The 19,760-nt window shown below is 33.6% G+C and overlaps 1 long non-coding RNA gene across 1 annotated transcript; it reads left to right on the forward strand.

The window, feature by feature from the left end:
* Positions 1 to 9,024: 9,024 nt before the first annotated feature.
* LOC127730049 (uncharacterized) lies at positions 9,025 to 12,234 on the forward strand. Its single transcript, XR_007994947.1, has 2 exons — positions 9,025 to 9,806; positions 12,010 to 12,234. It is a non-coding gene; the product is annotated as an uncharacterized LOC127730049 (long non-coding RNA).
* The last annotated feature ends 7,526 nt before the right edge of the window (positions 12,235 to 19,760 follow it).

The following is a 19,760-nucleotide window of genomic DNA, read 5'->3' on the forward strand; positions in this document are numbered from 1 at the left end:
AAGCGTGATATGGTTTGTTTACCATTGTTTTATTAAAAAAGTTTTTTTTCAAGAATTATTACACCTACTGTTAAATTAACTGCATTATAAGTACAACTTTCATAAAAAAAGATGTATGTCAGAGAACTGTAATTCCGTCAAAAGTCAGTCAACCGAAACGAAAAGTAAACTAGATCTGTAAAATATCATTATACTCTAAAACTTATATCAAAATCATAAGGCATTATAAAAAGTATGGACAACTGTTCGATTTAAGAATGACGTAAGACCGAATGTCAGAAATGGGTAAACGCCCTATCTGAAGGCGCAATGTTGAGAAACAAACGTTTTACTGTTATTAATTAGGTTTTTATGTATAAATTAACATCAAAGAACTTACCTCTGTATTTTTGCCGCTTTCAAAATATGTAAGGGCATACATTTTGTTCTTAATAGGAGCTTATATTATGTATATAAGCGTTGTTTATTCAAGACACATTATAGGATACATGTGTGTAGCATATGATAGGTACTGACATGCCCCAGGCTGCACGAGCACTCCTTATTTTGTCATGAGGCATGCAGTGATACAGACCCTTCTCAGGTTTCCCCAGGATGCTAGGGAGTTTTCAGTTTGAGTTTTTCTGCTGCCAGGGAAAGTCATACATTAGTTTTATCGTAAAAAGTAACAAATTATCGTTTTCAAAACGAAATATTGACTATATCGTGTGTTTATTACGTTTCAATTGGACTAAAAACGTCTGTCTTAGTATATAGACGTAAGTACGAACTGATAGAAACTTTGCGCCTTAAAATGTTTATAATTCACGGATTAATAAGAAATTTGAAAGAAACATTTACGTGAATCTTTTTCGTTTGTATGGCTTCCAGACGCAAATCAAGAAATCATACATATTCAAATACACAATTGGACAAGTAATCCTGAAAAATGGACATCTCAACAGTTAAGAGAAAAGTTGCAGTTGTTAGGAATCGCCGTACCTAAAAATGTTCCAAAATCCGTTTTTTAACAATTTTATTTAGAGAACAAAGGTCGCGAAAGTATTGCTCATCCCAAGGCTAATTCCGGAAACGAAGAAACAGTCGTTATACCTATGCAGACGACAGAAAGTAATTCAGACAGAAGAACCGTTGATGTCCCGACGACAGACGTATTACGCAATCCTCCAGTTGAAGAAAGAAGTACGCGCAGCGTTTCCACTACCCCAACAACCGTTAGTTTGCAAGTAGGAAGCGTCGGTGACAATAACATGGCCGCCATCATAAACTCTTTTAGTGTAGTGTCACAATCTGTCGCACAATGTGAACAGAAACATGGAGGATGTACCCCTCAATGGACACGGACCTGTACAGAACTGGCATACACCACCATCTATTGGATATTCGTTACCTAACTCGTACTCGACAAGAGTCAGATCCGATTCTTTTTCAAACGTGGATATAGTGGCACCTTCATGACAATGTAGTATAATAGAGGGTAAGGATGTTAATCAAGGTGCTCTTCTTATTCTCAATTTTGAAGCTTCCTTGAGTCATTCGGTAATCGCAGATTGGGTTCAAGTTAATGTGGCAAACAAACCCGACCCAAGATTAAATAGGCATCTTTCTGTTCAAGAATTCATTCAGGCATTTGGGAAATACAAAAGAATAATATGTAGTGCTTACCAAGACCGAAGGGAGGAGTTAGATTCATATGAAGCCGACGTTATTAATATAAAACAACTTCTACGGTATAAAGTTTTATGATTACCACAAAATATTCACTGCTAAAGCAGCAGCTCTTCTGAGGGAAAAACAAGTTAAAGTGGATTGGAGTCTGCGCGACTGTGGTATCCTTTCCTTAATTACAGCAGGATATTTGGTCAATGCCTGCAAAATTTCCAGCCTGATAGATCATACAACACATTATTGCCCACTAAACCGATCAGTTCAGCAAGATACTCCAAGATCCAATTCATCTTACAATCTACATTATTTCATGAAGGCCGTGAAATGTGTAACAATTTTAATAACCCAAAGGTTGATATAGAAAGATGTGCAATCTTCTCCATCAGTGTAAAAAATGTCGCACAACAGGCCATGGTGCTTCAGCCTGTAGGAAATCAGATATGTTACCGCCTGCTAATTCATCCACTTCTTCTGTGTACTCAAAGGGGAATAAATCAGATTGAGGATGACTATTTGAGGAAAAATCCAACCATGATGCTTCAACACCAATAAATGTAGAAAGACTTGAGCATGAATTGATTTCACACTCTGATATAAATTTTGTATCTTATTTATGCAATGGTCTGAGACACGGTTTTGATTGCCTGGTTCAAGGGGAAATTAAAGAATCACAAGAATGTAAAAACAATTTTTCTGCAAGGTCTCAGGCTTCAATTGTATCAGAATTAATTAAAACAGAAATTCAAAAAGGTTTTATATATGGACCCTTTAAGTCCTTACCTTTTACAAATTATAGAGTAAGTCCACTGAGTGTTGTTGAGGGTAAATACTCTGGGAAAAAAACGTTTAATTTTAGATCTTTCATCTCTACATGACAATGATAGCTTTTTAAGTGTTAATGATATGATTGAGAAAGAAAAATGCTCTCTGTCTTATGTAAAAATTGATGACGCTATAAAAATCAATTTAAAATTGGTTAGAAACAGCAGTTTGTGTAAGTACGACATATCCGATGCGTTCAAAATTTGTCCTTACAAGTCAACCTAGTGGCCTTTATTCTGTTTTAAATAGCAGTCCTTTTATTATTTTTATGTATGATTAATATTTGGTTGCCGCTCCAGTCCTAAACATTTTGACACAGTGCCACAGGCACTATGCTATATTGCATAGACAAATTATAAAGTTAAGAATATTTTACATCTACTTGATGATTTTCTGACTATTGATCACCCTAGTGAGAATGGTGAAAGAAGCATGGCTATAATAATGACCATTTTCAAATGTTTAAATATTCCAATAGCCAAGCACAAGACTGAAGGACCGGTAACTGGTTTAGAGTATTTGGGCATTATATTAGTTACAAATAAAATGGAAGCAAGACTTCCAAAAATTAAAGTACAAAGTATATGTGATTTTATTAATAAACTGTTGTCAAATATATTTATCAAACTGGAATGGTAGCTATTTTACATCAAGTTTTGATATTGAACTGTATACAGATGCTGCTTCCACAATAGGTTATGGAGGTTATTTTCCAGGGAAATGGTTCTCATCTGTTTGGCCTGCTAATTTACCTATTTTAATAGAAAAATCTTCAATGGCATTCCTAGAAAAAAGTAAAATCACAAAAATACCGAACTCCTAAGAAAATTCAAAACGGAAAGTCCCTAATCAAATGGCAAAATCAAAAGCTCAAACACAACTAGAGTTATACCTTATTGTAGTGGAAGCATTGTTATGGGGACACCTTTGGTCCTGTAAGAAAATATTATTTTGGTGTGATAATGAAGCTGCTGTCGTTATCGTTAGAAAAGGGCGTTCTAAATGTTTAGAAATTATGAATCTTATGAGCCAACGAACATGGTGTGCAGTTAAATGTAATTTTCATTTCAGTGCTTAACATGTGCCTGGTCACAAAAACCAAATTTTGTATGCTTTGTCTCGTTTACAGAATACTCGTTTTCAAACACTGGCTCTACAGGCAGAGCTGCACCCACATACTTGCCCAGGTGTGTCAGAAGTAATGTGGTCTTGAGCAACTCGGTCAACTTATTATGGTCCAATGCAGTCGCCGAGAAGACAAGAACTGTTTATACGACAGGATATAACCATTTCAAAAATAGTTTACTTTTAAATGGAGTTAACTTTATTGGAGATAAATTACCTCCCATATCGGAAGAACTATTAATATATTTTGTGGGACATTGTTTTCAAATTCTGAAATTACAATATTCTACAATTAAGCTGTATATTTGCGGTATAAGATACATGTGTCTGAAAGATGACATACCTTCACCTTTCCAGTCGTCTGACAAGGACCATGCATCAATGGTTAGACTCTCCTTAGTTCTTAAATCGGTCAAACGATCACAAAAACAATCTGTCAGGCCAAGACTTCGAATTACTTCTGACATACTAAAGCAAGTTTGTCTTAAACTGAAGATGGGTTACATTTCAGAATTTACAGATTGTATGCTTGAAACTGTTTGTATTGTAGCATTTCACGGGTTTCTACGGTGTGGTGAATTTGCTGTAGATAAAGCATTTAATTTTGATTCAGAATGTAATTTATGTGTTGCTGGTGTACTATTTCATGCAGATTTTGCAATTCTGCATTTAAAACAATCTAAAACTGATCCTTTTAGAAAAGGTATTGACATATAGGCTTAACAATATGCTATAAAATTAAAATTCAAAATTAAAATATGCTATGTCCATTTACAGCTTTAAAAAGTTATTTTGAAATTAAGATCAGCTAAAGGCCAATTTGCACTTTCAGATCAACTGTTCATTACTGAAATTTTTTCAGCTTTGGAAAGAAAGAATTTCATTTCCAGTTTAAAACATTTATTGGAATAGTGTGGATTTCAAGCAGACCTTTATAATGGACACTCGTACTGGCGCAGCTACCAGTGCTGGTAAGGCTAACATTGAAGATCATTCGATCAAAACTTTGGTCAGATGGAATTCTGATAGTTATTGTCGATACAAAAGAACAGATAAATCCTCTATTAAGTATGCACAGCAACAGATTTGTAACAGTTAGTTTAATTTAACATAACTTTGTAAATAATCATTTATAGATACATGTATGTAACATTAATATCAACTCTTATATTTTGTTTTTTGTATTACTAATATCATTATCATTAATACAGTTTGTCATAATATTGAAATATGTACATTTATACTGTGTTTACAAGGAATTTCCCAGTGTTTAGTTGAAGGCTTCCCTTTTACTCAATTCTTCCCACTCATTACCTTGGGGGTCACTCAGCTGTTTCACATCTGACTTTTTGGACCCTTTCGAAATTGACCACTGGTCTAATTTCTCATTTCCCCCAAGTCATTAAATGTAAAACATCTACATGTATTTCTCTCTCCACCATCAATCTGACCCCCTTTTATTGTAGCCACCTGCTACGAGATGGAGCACCGCTTCATCCTCTAATAGGAACTCATCTTGTTCTGGTCGGTTGACGGAGTGTACATGTCCATGGTACTTGGTCCATCTATACATAGTGTCGACGACAGGGCCTGGAGCTAAATTTTCCTTCGCTGAGTACGACTCTTAAGGGCCAAATATTTATATTTTTATATCAATAAAAACTTGAATATATGTATAATCTTGTTGTCAGCAGCAAACTCAATGATGTCTTGTTATGCAGGGAGTTTCAATTCCAATGTCAGTAGTATGTCTTCAAGTAGATATTGAAGGTGGTGTTTGAGTCATCATGTTATAGAACTGGTGCATAGAATGAAGGTGTAACTCCCTAGAGTGATCTCCCCTTTACAGTGAGGTTCAGGTTATACTCTGTCACATTTGGTGTTGTCCTATTCAGTTGAGCCAGAAGTTATTACATCATTAGTAGGTTCATAAATAATGATTCAAGTAATATTTGGTATATTAGTCACAAGTCTTAAATCTATGGAAAACATATCACCAGGAACACCTAAACAAGAGAACTACAAATACAAGGTTTTAAAAGAACAACCTAGAACACCTAAACAAGAGAGCTACAAATACAGGGTTTAAAAAGAACCACCTGGAACATCAAAATATAAGAACTGCAACAACAGAGTTTAAAAAAATCATTCGGAACACCTAAACAAGAATCGACTTTAACAGGGTACATAAATCATTATTGGTATATCATAGGAGAATATGATACATGTATCGCAATTTATTGCTACATCCCTTGTACCGTCTAACAGTGGAAAAACCTCATGCAGAATAGACATAGTAGTTTTTAGTTTAAACATATTTTATTGTTCAAAATGAAAAATGGATCAGAAACAAGTTTTACAACTTAGTAACGTCTTCTCCAGTAGTTGTTAGTCATATGGTCTACTTTATAATTGGCCATTACATCTTTACATTACATAACTTAAGTCTTGGAGTCGAGAATAAAATATCATTATGAAAAACTTCACTTGTGTTGTATACTTAAACTATTTAATAATGAGGAAGGACACATGGGAAATATACCAATGAGATAACAACACAACATAACCAAAAGGACACGTTTAGAGCATGTGAAATATTTATTGTAACTTACTTGAAAATATTTGTTGAAAGCAGAATTTATGTATGTGCCTATCCCAAGTCAGGAGCCTGTAATTCAGTGGTTGTCGTGTGTTGCTGTATAGCATATTTGTTTTTCGTTCATTGGTTTGGTACATACATTAGGCCGTTAGTTTTCTTGTTTGAATTGTTTTACATTTGTCATTTCGAGGCCTTTTATAGCTGACTATGCGGTATGGGTTTTTCTCATTGTTCAAGGCCGTACGGTGACTTTTATAGTTGTTAACGTCGATGTCATTTGGTCTCTGGTGGAGAGTTGTATTCTGCTAAATTTTCAAAACATATGAGCTTAAATGACAGAAATGAAAATGATAATTCAGAATTTCTTTTCAGTAGACTAGTAAAATACTTAACAACGTTTGTTGCTAACATTTTTTTTTGGCTTTTATATACTGCATTATCACAATTACCAGTCAAATGTAATCATACAAACCAAAACCTTTGCATTAGCAGTTTTCTGTTAAATAATGACTAATAATATTTTATAGGGTATATTTATCAAGTAAAATCATTCAAGCGCAACTTCGAGTAAACAGATGTGAACACATTGCTAATATATATATTATAGACTTTTAATCTAGATATGAATGTAAATTACCACAAATAATCCATATTGCTGCTGTCCATTGAAAGAGATACAATAAGGAAAACTTTTAAACAGAATGTCAAAAGACTGAAGGTAGAACTTTCAAATCAAAGTATGTGCACTTTAAGATAGTTTTTATGATATAACAATACACATGAACAGAAAATATGCTGCTCCTTTATCTCATCTGAAAATCAGGTGAATTACAAGGTAGTTGTCGAAACGATACAGCTTTTGAAACAAACCTTGTCTGTTTATAAATTCGGATATTATAAAGAAATAAAGGTTTCAACTCCCTCTGGCAAATATGACCTTAAATGGATATGGCTATTATATTTAGGTCCTTTTTGGGCATATAGCTCTCTAACTTTTTCGGTTCTTATGCACCTCTGGCTTTTAAATATTCGGCTTTGGGCTTTGATCGTTCCTGATGAAGGTAAATCAAGAAAAGCACTTCAGACGCATGAAATTTATAAAGTGTAGTTTTCTTTTTAACATTCTTAGTTATATTGAAAACAAATTGGACATAAAATCTTATTTTTTGTCGAGCCTGCGACTTCTGTCGCAGAAAGCGAAACATAGGGATAGTGATATGGCAGGGCCAGCGACGGCGGCGTTAGCTAACTATTCAAAAGCTTTAATTTCAGAAGGCAGAAGACTTGGATGCTTCATACTTTGTATATAGATGCCTTATGATATGAAGTTTCCGTCTGTCATATGTCCATTGTCCTTGACCTCATTTTCATGGTTCAGTGACTACTTGAAAAAAAGTTAAGATTTTTGTAATGTTAATTTCTCTCTTATTATGAGTAATAGGATAACTATATTTGACCTCGACCTCATTTCATGGATCAGTGAACACGGTTAAGTTTTCATGGTCAAGTCCATATCTCAGATTCTATAAGCAATAGGTCTACTAAATTTGGTGTATGGAAGGATTGTAAGGTGTACATGTCCAACTTGCAGGTGTCATCTGACCTTGACCCCATTCTCATGGTTCAGTGGTAAAAGTTAAGTTTTTGTGTTTTGGTCTATTTTTTCTAATACTGTATGCAATAGGTCAACTATATTTGGTGTATGGAAATATTTTACGATGCACATGTCAGTCTGGCAGGTTTTATTTGACCTTGACCTCATTTTCATGGTTCAATGCTCAATGTTAAGTGTGCCTGGTTAAGTTGTTTCTTAGATACTATAAGCAGTACATCAACTATATTTGGTGCATGGAATGATTTTGAGGTGTATATGTCTGTCTGGCAGGGTTCATCTGACCTTGACCTCATTTTCATGATTCATTGGTCAATATAAAGTTTTCATGGTTTGGTCTGATTATCGTCAACTATATTCGGTACATGGAATGATTGTTAGATGTACATTTCCATTCTCAATTTTATGTATTTCTGGCTTGGTTTATCTGACCTTGACCTCATTTTCTTGGATCATGTTTATGTTAATGTGATACTTGTAGTAAAACTTTATATTAAGGACTATCAACATAGAATGACAATGATCAGTAAGGCAGACGAGACATTTCAGCGTGTGCACTCTTGTTAAGGTAAATTTCAAATAAAAAAAAAACAAAAACATTTGTAAATTGATAGTCAGATTTATTATCTATTATTTATAGAAAAATGTGTTTTGAAATTCAAAATGTTGACTAAGATTAAAAACCCAGGTAAACAAAATTCGAGTTTTTAAATCTCTTTTTCATTCAAAACTTCTTTTGGGATAAGGTTCTTATGATTGTCAATGCAAACTGAAGGGTTTCAAACGATTATATTAGGGTCTATATGTATACATTTGGCAAGCGAAAAAAATCATGCTATCGTGACGGGAGGTGGATAAAAACATAAAAGGAAAGACAACACCATGGTAAAAAAAAAAGAACAAAAAACACAATATCCTTCAAAACACAATAGCACATATTTAAACATCACTGATCATACTAAACACCGGGGACAAACGGGGATACGTTGGTAGAGTATTCAGTTTTTGCTCAAGCATTGTAGTCTAAACATCTCAATATAGTACATTGTAAATGACGATTTTAAACAAGCAATTTAAGAAGACAACGACGGATTTAAAACATTGAGAACAGGACTGCTACATCATTGTAAAGTTATCATACTTTTATTTTTAAAGCTGCATTGTTGATAATTGATACTTTTGACAATTGTTATTTAGGTTCTTATGTATAAGATATTTGTACCGATATACCTTCGGTAGTATTTAAACCGCTTTCAAAATATTCGTATCTTTAAAAATCATTATTTCAGATGTCATGATGAAAGTTAATCTTGAATTGTGATGTATAATTACTTTATTTTTTAAATAAGAACAAAGATGTATAATGGAAACATACCAACAAGATAGCAACAGAACAAGTAAACAAAACCAAAAAGACACACATAGTTAGATGTGACACTTTTGGTGTAACATAGTTAAAGATACACGTTAAATCCGGGATTAACACTGCTAGTTTTTCAAATAAATAAGATAAAATGACAAAGGCAAAAGTAGAATTTTCAGATTTTCAGTTAGGTAGTAAAGTTCTGAACACTTTATCTGGCTTAAAGTTTTCAAATCATTCCAAATTTTCCGTTTTCTTATATCTAAAATCACACATTTGAGGTAAATAATCAATCAAACTTAACCTTTTCGTTAGTATTTTTCTGTTTGATAATAACCGATAATAATAATAAATTTATGAAATGATGTATAGTGTTATTCATGTTAAATCATTCATGCGTATCTAAGAGTAAACATGCAGACCGTTTATCCAAGTATAAAAGTCATTGACCATAACTTGACATTCTCGAAAGTCGTTTACACGAACACTTTTACCGACATCGATACCTACACTGACTAAAAAATAATGGGACCGTGTCAAAATGTCGAAGTATAACCTCGAATGAATAACCTCGTAAAATTTGGTTGGAATCATCAGAGGTAAAACATATAAATTTTGTAAGTGGTTTTATATAAAAAAAAATTATTCGGAATTTGAGCTAGAAACACCAAGTGATTTTGGATTTTTTATAATTGATAAATTTAGTGATATTCAATCTTTTTTTCTTATTGCCGAATCATACTTTCAATTTCTATGTTTTGGCAACGTTTGTGCAACTACATCCATGTTTATAGCCTCTTTTGCTGCTAGATGCGGTTTAAGGGGGATAATATTTACTTTTGGGGGCGGAGGAAGATCGGCAGAGTCGTCGTCTGCTGCTGCATCGTCATCTTCACTCTCCATTGGAAAAAATTTCGACGACTTCTTCTCGTTTCTCATCTTCTATTTTTTAATTATAAATATATTATAAACATATTTTTTTGTGATAACCAGACACATTTTTCTTAAAATATGATTACATGATTTATGTACATACCCATGCCCCAAACTTTTTTTATTGCAACATCAGTAAATATCAAACGGTCACCTACTAGAAATCATTTGTGTTAGATAACACGGATATATGTCGTATAAGACGTATATAGCATTGATATTTATCTGACTTTATTATATACTTAGTAGTAAATACAGATAAACTGTATGTGTAATACAATCATTGGCAAGCGTGCTGTATCAGCCACCCGTGATGATATCGATATCAGCACGGTTGCAAAGGCTTTATCACACCTTTAATCTGTATGAAGTCACGTCATCGATTGCAGTCACTGTTGCAAAGGCTTTATCAAACCCCTTATCTGTATGACGTCAGGTCAAACCTATAATCTGTATGACGTCATTTCAAACCTACTTATCTGTATGACGTCATGTCACATAAAAAAACATCTACGTGAGGTATATGTATATAATAAAGTGTATATGATATGGCTTTTTCAATATCACACACCGTATCAACCCTCAACCAATATAATCCCTCGAGCAGAGCTCTTGGGATTATATTGGTGTCTCGGGTTGATACGGATGTGATATTGAAAAAGCCATATGATATTCTCTATTTATCACATATTTTGTACTGATATGTACGTTTTTGCATGGCCAATAATAGCCGGAAGTCAAGGTTGGTTATCAGCCCTCGGGGCCAATATCGATATCAGCCCTTGAAATCCATATCGAGCCCCCGAGTTTAACTTCCGGTAACCTGTCAATCAAAAACTATTTGTAAACAAGTTGTCATCCAAAGCAGTTAGACGATCAGGAGAGATCAAATGACGATGTATGTAAATTCATACAAGAAATGAAAAATGAGAACACAATGAAAAGAAATTTAGAAATTTACGAATCTGCTGTAGTAGAAAAAATGTAAAAAATCAACAGTGGAAATCACAAAAGTTCCCGTAAAATTTGGACGTCATAAAGAATTTAGAAAATATATGACGTCACAATGAAAAAGCGATTGTTGTATGACATCGAAAGTTCAAGCGGAACATATTTCCAAATCATAGTAGCGATATGGTGTATTCTTCGTCAGCATTAATTGGAAATGTAACACTTTTTAAAGTCGTTTAATAATTACAATTCTGGGAATTAATATATTTATTGTTAATTATTTGTTAAACTTTTCACAAAACTTTGTTTACTCACTGGGATTCGAACTTTGTTAACTCACTGTGATACATTTTTTAAATTTTTTTCGTTAAATGTTTTTTTGAATTTTTGTTGAAAATATCAAACATAATTTGGTATATGCTATCTTTTTTCTCTTGCTTGAAAATATGTGATAAATAGATTATTACATGTCATTTTCCATATGGTCCGTGGTATCAGCCCACGACCCATATCAAGCCCTCGGGCTAAAGCCCTCTGGCTTGATATGGGAGTCTAGGGCTGATACCAGGGCCAATATGGAAAATGCCATGTAATAATCTATAAATAAAATATGTTATTATATCTATTATATTCAACAAAATTAATCTTGCATAGTAATCCTGACCAGACGTCTTTTTTTTATACATTTTGTTTTTTTTTTTAACTTTTTTTTATGTGATTTCCACTATAGAACGAATGTATGATTAAGCTAAAACAGGTTCGAAGTGTAGAATTGTGAAAATAATAAAAAAAATAATCCCTAATTTTGAGGCCTTCTCCCATTGTCCTTAGTTTGTGTAGTCTTACAGGCTTGAAAATAATTAAAATATCCAAATTTCCTTGTCTACCGTTTTTAACATCTGTATTAAAATACGTTTGATTATGTCTTTTTTACAGAGGAATGAAACCCGAGGGAACACATGGATACATGAATTAGATCCAACTTCTGCAAGACAATACTTTATTAAGCCTGAGACACACAGGAGTAAATTCGTCCATGTATGGTACCCCAAAACACCTTTCCGTGTCTATGAGAAATGTTTAATTTGACCATCTGTGTTTTGTTATATAAATCCTGTCACACGGATTCAACATGATTAAATATAATGTTTTGAAACAAAATTTATGTTTGGAATGAAATATACCTCTTTAAGAGTTATTCATTTGGGTAAACCAATGCTAGATAAACAGAAATGATAATGATTAAGTTCTCCGATTAAGAGGAATGATCCCTTCGCTTCCCCTGTTTGCAGACATATTGGGTGCATTTAATAAACAACCAATCCTTCGGAAAGGACGCAAAGACAAGGATTTTTTTTTTATTAAAAAAAGGTTTAACTATTAAAATTGAATTTCCTCTTGAAACAGTTAATTTTCATTGAATTATAACGGTAGTTATTAGCAGGAGCAACGAGTTTAAAGGGGCATTAGCCGTCAAATTCATGTTCACCGATTTGACTCAAATACGTACTAAAACGTATATATCAAAATTACAAAAAAAAGTCTAAAATAAAGAATTAACAATGCATGGACTCGATAATATGTATCGCATTTTGAGTGTATTTTAGTCTAGACGCCATCTTATTTACCATCGAGATGACTTCCGAAGACTGTCGACGGTCATATAACCCGATATAAGCATAAATATATATATAAATATAAAAATATAGCGAGCACGTGCAATTGGATTTTTCTATGTCTGTTTGATTTCATATTGTAGGTTAAAAAAATGTTAATCGTCGTTTTTACTTGTATAAAAATTATTTTTTGTGGATCGAATCAGTCAACCAAATGGTTCACACTTGTTTTACTTTCAATGTTGACAGTCTTTTCCTTGACACGCCTAGTACATGCGTAGCAAATCTCTAGCTAAGGGGTTAAACTGAAGGTCACATGAATACTGATTTAATGAGGTTAAATTATAGACTTGCGAGTCAATAATACATCAGCGATGTTTTGAGCTTATTTTAAAAAATTTGGGGCAAGCTGACTGCTTATAACGAAATATTATATCAAAATTCCGCTTTTATACTTATACTTGAAACAAAAAGAATAGTATTACAAAGTTTTGTCTAAATTGTAACTATTGCCCCTTTAGCAGTGATTGGCATTAATTGTTGTAAAACTTGTATTCCATTTGTGTCTTTAGCATCCATGATTTTTTTTTGTTCAAATACTGAAGCCAGAACTAAATGCATACTATTCGTTTGGAAAGAGAAAACTCGGTATGTATAATATTAGCATCCTACGGATATCGATTACGAAACAGTAGCTCGATATAACCCTTTTATGTTCTAGATTGTTACCGACAGTTAGGGTGATTACGACGATTGCAAGAGTTTTGTATTTGCTCCATCAAATTTTGCTTTTAGCTTCTTTTTTAAAGAATTGGTAGAAATGTATGGAACGCCACAGCTGTCTTGTGTGGAACTCTGATATTACTTTATGTTGTTTTATTATTACTTGATGATATTTTGTCTTTACTTAATATGGTTTTGACATTACGTAATGATGTTTTGATATAACTCAATATGGAATAGTCATTACTTAATGATATTTCGATATTACACGATATGGTTTCGTATTGACTTGATATAGTTTTGTCATTACTCAATATGGTTTTGTCATTACTCGATGTGGTTTCACCATTATTTAATGTGGTTGTGTCATTAGTCAATGTGGTTTTAACATTACTTGATGTGAATGTGACTTAACGTTATGTAGTTGTTTCATTACATGATGTGGTTTTGTTATTTCGTAATGATGATTTGCCTATTCTTTATATGGTTTTAACATTACGCAATGATGTTTCAAAATTTGACGATTTTACACTACATGATGTGTTTGTTTCATTATTTGATGTGGTCCTGTCATTCTTTGATGTGGTTATCCCATTACTTGATGAGGTAAAACCACGTGACCAATTCGGAAAAAAATATGTTCTATTTTTAAACAGATTTCAATATATCGTTTGTTTAAGGTGCTTTGGATGGGTATCGCTAATCCATTGAGTTAAAGTTCAAATTAAAGTTCGAGTGGTTGTTCAGAGTTATTTGGTATGAAAAAGGGGAACGGCAGACAATAATAAGAAAAAAAGTATTAAAAAGTTTACAGTATTTCGGACATAATTGGGATATCCCCAAACCACTTGGTCCTGTTGTTTTTATCCTAAGTTCTCAAACGGAAGCAGTATTTTTGTAATAAATTTGTAAAATATTCCACGGAACCATGTGTCTCGCCTGATATTGCTGCTGTAAGTGTAAAAGCGTCATGTTGATCGACTGTACATTTATCCATACATTTATCGGTAAAAACAAAATTAAAAAAAAATGTTTTTCTGTAGATGCTTTTTCTTGAAATTGAGGAATAACTCCTATACAAGTTTTAAAACACTTCATTGAGGTTTACAAATTTATCATGTCAAAACAGTTTAATTCGGTTTTTATTAACTAAAACAAAACTGTATGGTTTTCAACAATGCGCAAAAACCCATACCCTATAGTAAGCTATAAAAGGTCCCGAAATGAAAAATGTAAAAAACTAGAAACCTAACGATCTATAGATACATAGATACTTTATTCTCTAAAAACTAAATACAAGTTTACAGAGAAACATACAATATAAATACAGATACAATAGTCGAGGTAAACAAATACAGTATGATATTCTAAAAGTACAAAATTATGATGGCATACATGTTTAGTAACATGTATAATGAAAGGTTAAACTCAATAGAAATTAAAAAAAATGGAGATGGAGACGCCGACGCCACTATCGACGACGAAATATAGGTTTGTTGTGTCTCACTGCCGCTACATTGATGTCGCAGGCTCGACACAAATCAAAAGACTTGAACTTTATTGTTAACAAATGAAACACTTCAAATCAACTCACACTAAAGTTACAGGGAAACGGGGGGAGAAGGGGCTCGGACTTAGCGATAAAGCATCAATACTATAAAATAAGAATTCTCCGAATTTTTTTTTTAGCGTAAATGATCATTTGAACTTCTACGAATATCAATCTTTTATTTGTAATCAATTGAATTCCCTGATCTACCTCGCACTAATTGAAAAATAAACTTTTTGGAATATCTGTTTCACATGTGACGACGGACATGTTCCAGTGGTCGTAACCATAATACCGTCATCTTTTCCTTGAATGTAAACTTCCAAATAAACCCAAATCACTGGGTTTGTACTTTCTCGAATAACACGACGGGTGCCTTTCTGGAGCATCCGAGATCACCCCGATGGATTTATATTACCCAGTCATACCGATCTATTGAATCAGCCAAATGAAACTGTTTTGTATGCTACCGCAACTGAAAGCTGGGGGGCATATTGTTTTACCCCCGTCCGTCCGTCCGTCCGTCCGTCCGTCCGTCCGTCCGTCCGTCTGTCCGTCCCATTATGGGTATATAGTTATTCCGCATAACTCCTCCTACAGTTTGAATCCTAGGAAGTTTTCTCTTTACTGTCTGTTTGTACATATATTGAAGGTGTGCATGTGGTCAGGGTTTAATGTTTATTAATATTTGCTTTTTTGGGAGATAGTTGAACTTTGTAATTTTTTGGGAAATTTCCTTGCATAAGTAGAGCGTTTCCAGATAACTCCTCCTACAGTTTGAATGCTAGGAAGTTTTCACTCTGCTGGCTGTTTGTACATATATTGTAGGTGTGCATGTGGTCAGGGTTTTTATTTTTATTATCTTTTGCTCTTTTTGGGAGACAATTGAACTTGTTTTTGTCATTTTTGGGGTATAAGCGGTTAAATGAGTTGAGTGCGGGGGCATCACTTTGTCTAGTTTACATTTTTTTCTCGTGTTGTGCTGTTACACAACTGTAACAGTCCGATGTAAGGTTAGGATTTAGCGCTCACATACATGTTAAACTCCGCCACGTGCACTTTCTTTATGTACCTGCCCCAAGTTAGGAGCATGAAGTTCAATTGTTGTCGTTGTATAAATGTGTGTCATTTTTTTTTGTAGATTGTTTATTTATAAATAAGACCGTTTGTTTTTTCGTTTGAATTTTTTCACATGGTGCATGGTGGCCTTTTGTAGCTGACTAAACGGTGTGTTGAAGGCTGTACGGTTGCCTATATATGATTTCTTACATCCACTGCATTTAAACTCTGGTGGATAGTTGTCTCATTGTCAATCACACCACATCTAGCTTTATTTCAACTTCTATGTTGCGTTTTGTATACTGTAACATTGTTTATCTTTTGTACGCATAACTCGGAGCCCTCTTTTCGGAAGCCCGAGCAAAAGTCCTTGTTCCGCGATAGAAAATTTAATTACGAACCCATATAAGATAGCTCGAATTTCAACTCATAATCTGAATTAATCTAAATGAGACTTAAATTCGAATCTTACTCAAACTCTACCTCAAAAAGTGACTCAAATTTAATGTTGTAACTAGAACTCTACCCTTAAATGTGACTCAAACTCGAAGTCCAACTCGAAACTCAATGCTAACTAAAATTTTAATTCTAATAATGACTTGAATTCGAAATCGAAGACTAACTCAAAGTTTAACTCAAACAGTAACCCGAACTCAAATTCGATGGATGGCAACACTCATCCCAGGCACATACAACCTGACATCTATCTAAAAATAGAACAGGTTTTTCCGAATCGGTCACGTGATTTTACCTCATCAAGTAATGGGATAACCACATCAAAGAATGACAGGACCACATCAAATAATGAAACAAACACATCATGTAGTGTAAAATCGTCAAATTTTGAAACATCATTACGTAATGTTAAAACCATATAAAGAATAGGCAAATCATCATTACAAAATAACAAAACCACATCATGTAATGAAACAACTACATGATAACGTTAAGTCACATTCACATCAAGTAATGTTAAAACCACATTGACTAATGACACAACCACATTAAATAATGTTAAAACCACATTGACTAATGACACAACCACATTAAATAATGGTGAAACCACATCGAGTAATGACAAAACCATATTGAGTAATGACAAAACTATATCAAGTCAATACGAAACCATATCGTGTAATATCGAAAAATCATTAAGTAATGACTATTCCATATTGAGGTATATCAAAACATCATTACGTAATGTCAAAACCATATTAAGTAAAGACAAAATATCATCAAGTTATAATAAAACAACATAAAGTAATATCAGAGTTCCACAGAAGACAGCTGTGGCGTTCCATAGAAATGAGTTGTTTCTCTCTTTGGGCTATTTACAAAATTTGCATTCCTCCAAACCTCAAAACTTGAAAATATATGTGTGTGTGTGTGTGCATGTGTGTGTGTTTGTGTTTTTATGCGGTTTTATATGAATAATATATAAATATATCAAACTTTACAACATACAGCAAACAATTAGCATTCTCATTGGAACCAAGGATGCTCCTCTAGTCGACTTGTTCCTTTATTCACATCAAGCCGACTTCATTCAGAAGATTTTTAGGAAGAATGTAAAGAAGCTAGCATTACCCTTTAACTTCACGTTCCGCTAACTAGATGATGTCGTCTCGCTAAATAATTCAAAGTTTGATGACTATGTTGAACGCACTACCCCATTGAACTTGAAATAAAGGACACAACAGATACAGTTAAGTCTGTCTAATATCTTGTCTTACATATAGAAACTGACAATAAGGATCGGTTGAGAACATTTTTTTACAACAAAAGAAATAATTCCAGCTTCCAAATTGTAAACTTTCAATTTCTATGTAGCACCATTCCAGCAGCGCATATGGAGAATATATCTCCCAGTTGATACGATATTCTAGAGCATGCCTTGCTTATCATGATTTCCTTGATAGAGGATTGCTGCATACAAGGAAGCTATCAATCAAGAGTTCCCAGTGGTGAAGTTGAAATCATCTCTTCAAAAATTGTACGGACGCCATAACGCGTAGGTAAACCGTTATGGAATATCTGTTTCATATATGACAACAAATATACTCCAGTTGTCGTAACCGCAACCCCGTCCTCTCTTTTCGAATGTGACCAATCGAATTAGACTTATCACCAGGTTGGTACATACACGAGCAACACGACGGGTGCCACATGCTTACCCTTCCGCAGCACCTGAGATCTGCCCCGGTTTTTCGTGAGTTTCGTGTTGCTCAGTCTTGAGATTTCTATGTTGTGTTTTGTATATACTTTTTGTATTTTGATAATTTTTCGTTTTTTTTGACAAGGCATTGTCAGTTTGTTTTCAACTTCTTAGTTTGAATATCTCTTTGGTATATTTCGGCTTTCTTATACACCTTTGTTGTATTGGATTCTAATCTTTTTTCGCGAAGGAGTATTTTTGTTACATGTGTTACGGATATCTAACAAATGACTTTTTTCTCTTTGAATGAAATAAAAATGTCGACCGATATTTAGGTTAAATGTAAATATTAAAGTTAATATCATGTTTTCAACAGTGCAGTGCACTGCGTTCCTATATATTAATACACATTATCTTTACTTCATATGAAGAAGTAACACAATTAAAAACCAAATTATTTGTATTTCTTTTTTTTTAAAGTTAGAATTCTCTATATATATCAATTAAGCTTAAATTCAAAATCTTTATTTTAATATAAAAACAAGGAGATGTGGTATGATTGCCAATGAGACAACTATCCACCAAAGTTCAAATGAAGTAGATGTAAGCAATTATAGGCAACCATACGGCCTTCAACAATGAGAAAAAACCCATACCGTATAGTCGGCTAAAAATATGAAACAATTCAATTGAGAAAAACAACGACCCCCGTCTCCGAAACCCATGTCTCGTCCTGTTTCAGGCTAGAGAGAAAAAAAATTGGTTTGTTGTTGGAGTACCAATTTTTTTTCTTATGAACAATTAATTCCTTCTAGCAACCCATGCATCACTATTCTGTAGATATTTATTATACTAATGTAATTTGGTTTGTTGAGGAATAAGTCAGCTGTCGTTGGTTCGTGTCTGTCATATTTGTTTTTCGTAAATTGTTTTGTTATAAATTAGGCCGTTAGTTTTCTCAATTGAATTGTTTCATACTTTTCATGTCAGGGCCTTTTATAACCGACTATACGGTATGGGTTTTTCTCGTTGTTGAAGACCGTACGGTTGCTGATAATTGATTACATCCACTTCATTTGAACTTTAGTGGATGGTTGTCTCATTGGAAATCATACCACATCTCCTGTTTTTATATATATACAACTTACAATCATTACATACACAAAATTTAGTTAACATATTGCTTATAGTATACAAGAAACAGACCAAACCACGAAAACGTAATATTGACCAATGAACCATGAAAATGAGGTCAATGTCAGATGAACCCTGCAAAACAGACATAAACACGTTACAATTATTCCATTCATCAAATATAGTTGACCTATTGATAGTATCCTAAAAGATGACCTATCTATTGAAACTCAACATTGACCAATGAATCATGAAAACGATGGACGATACCTGCCAGACAAACATATACACCTTACAAGTATTCCATAGATCAAATATAGTTGACCTATTGCTTAACGTATAAGAAAAACTGACCAAAACACAAAAGCTTAACATTGACAAATGAACTGTGAAAATGAGATAAAGGTCTAATGGAACCTACCAGACTGACATGTACACCGTAAAATCTTTC

Source organism: Mytilus californianus, unplaced genomic scaffold (genome assembly GCF_021869535.1).
Source record: "Mytilus californianus isolate M0D057914Y unplaced genomic scaffold, xbMytCali1.0.p SCAF_1, whole genome shotgun sequence".
Classification (NCBI taxonomy): domain Eukaryota; kingdom Metazoa; phylum Mollusca; class Bivalvia; order Mytilida; family Mytilidae; genus Mytilus; species Mytilus californianus.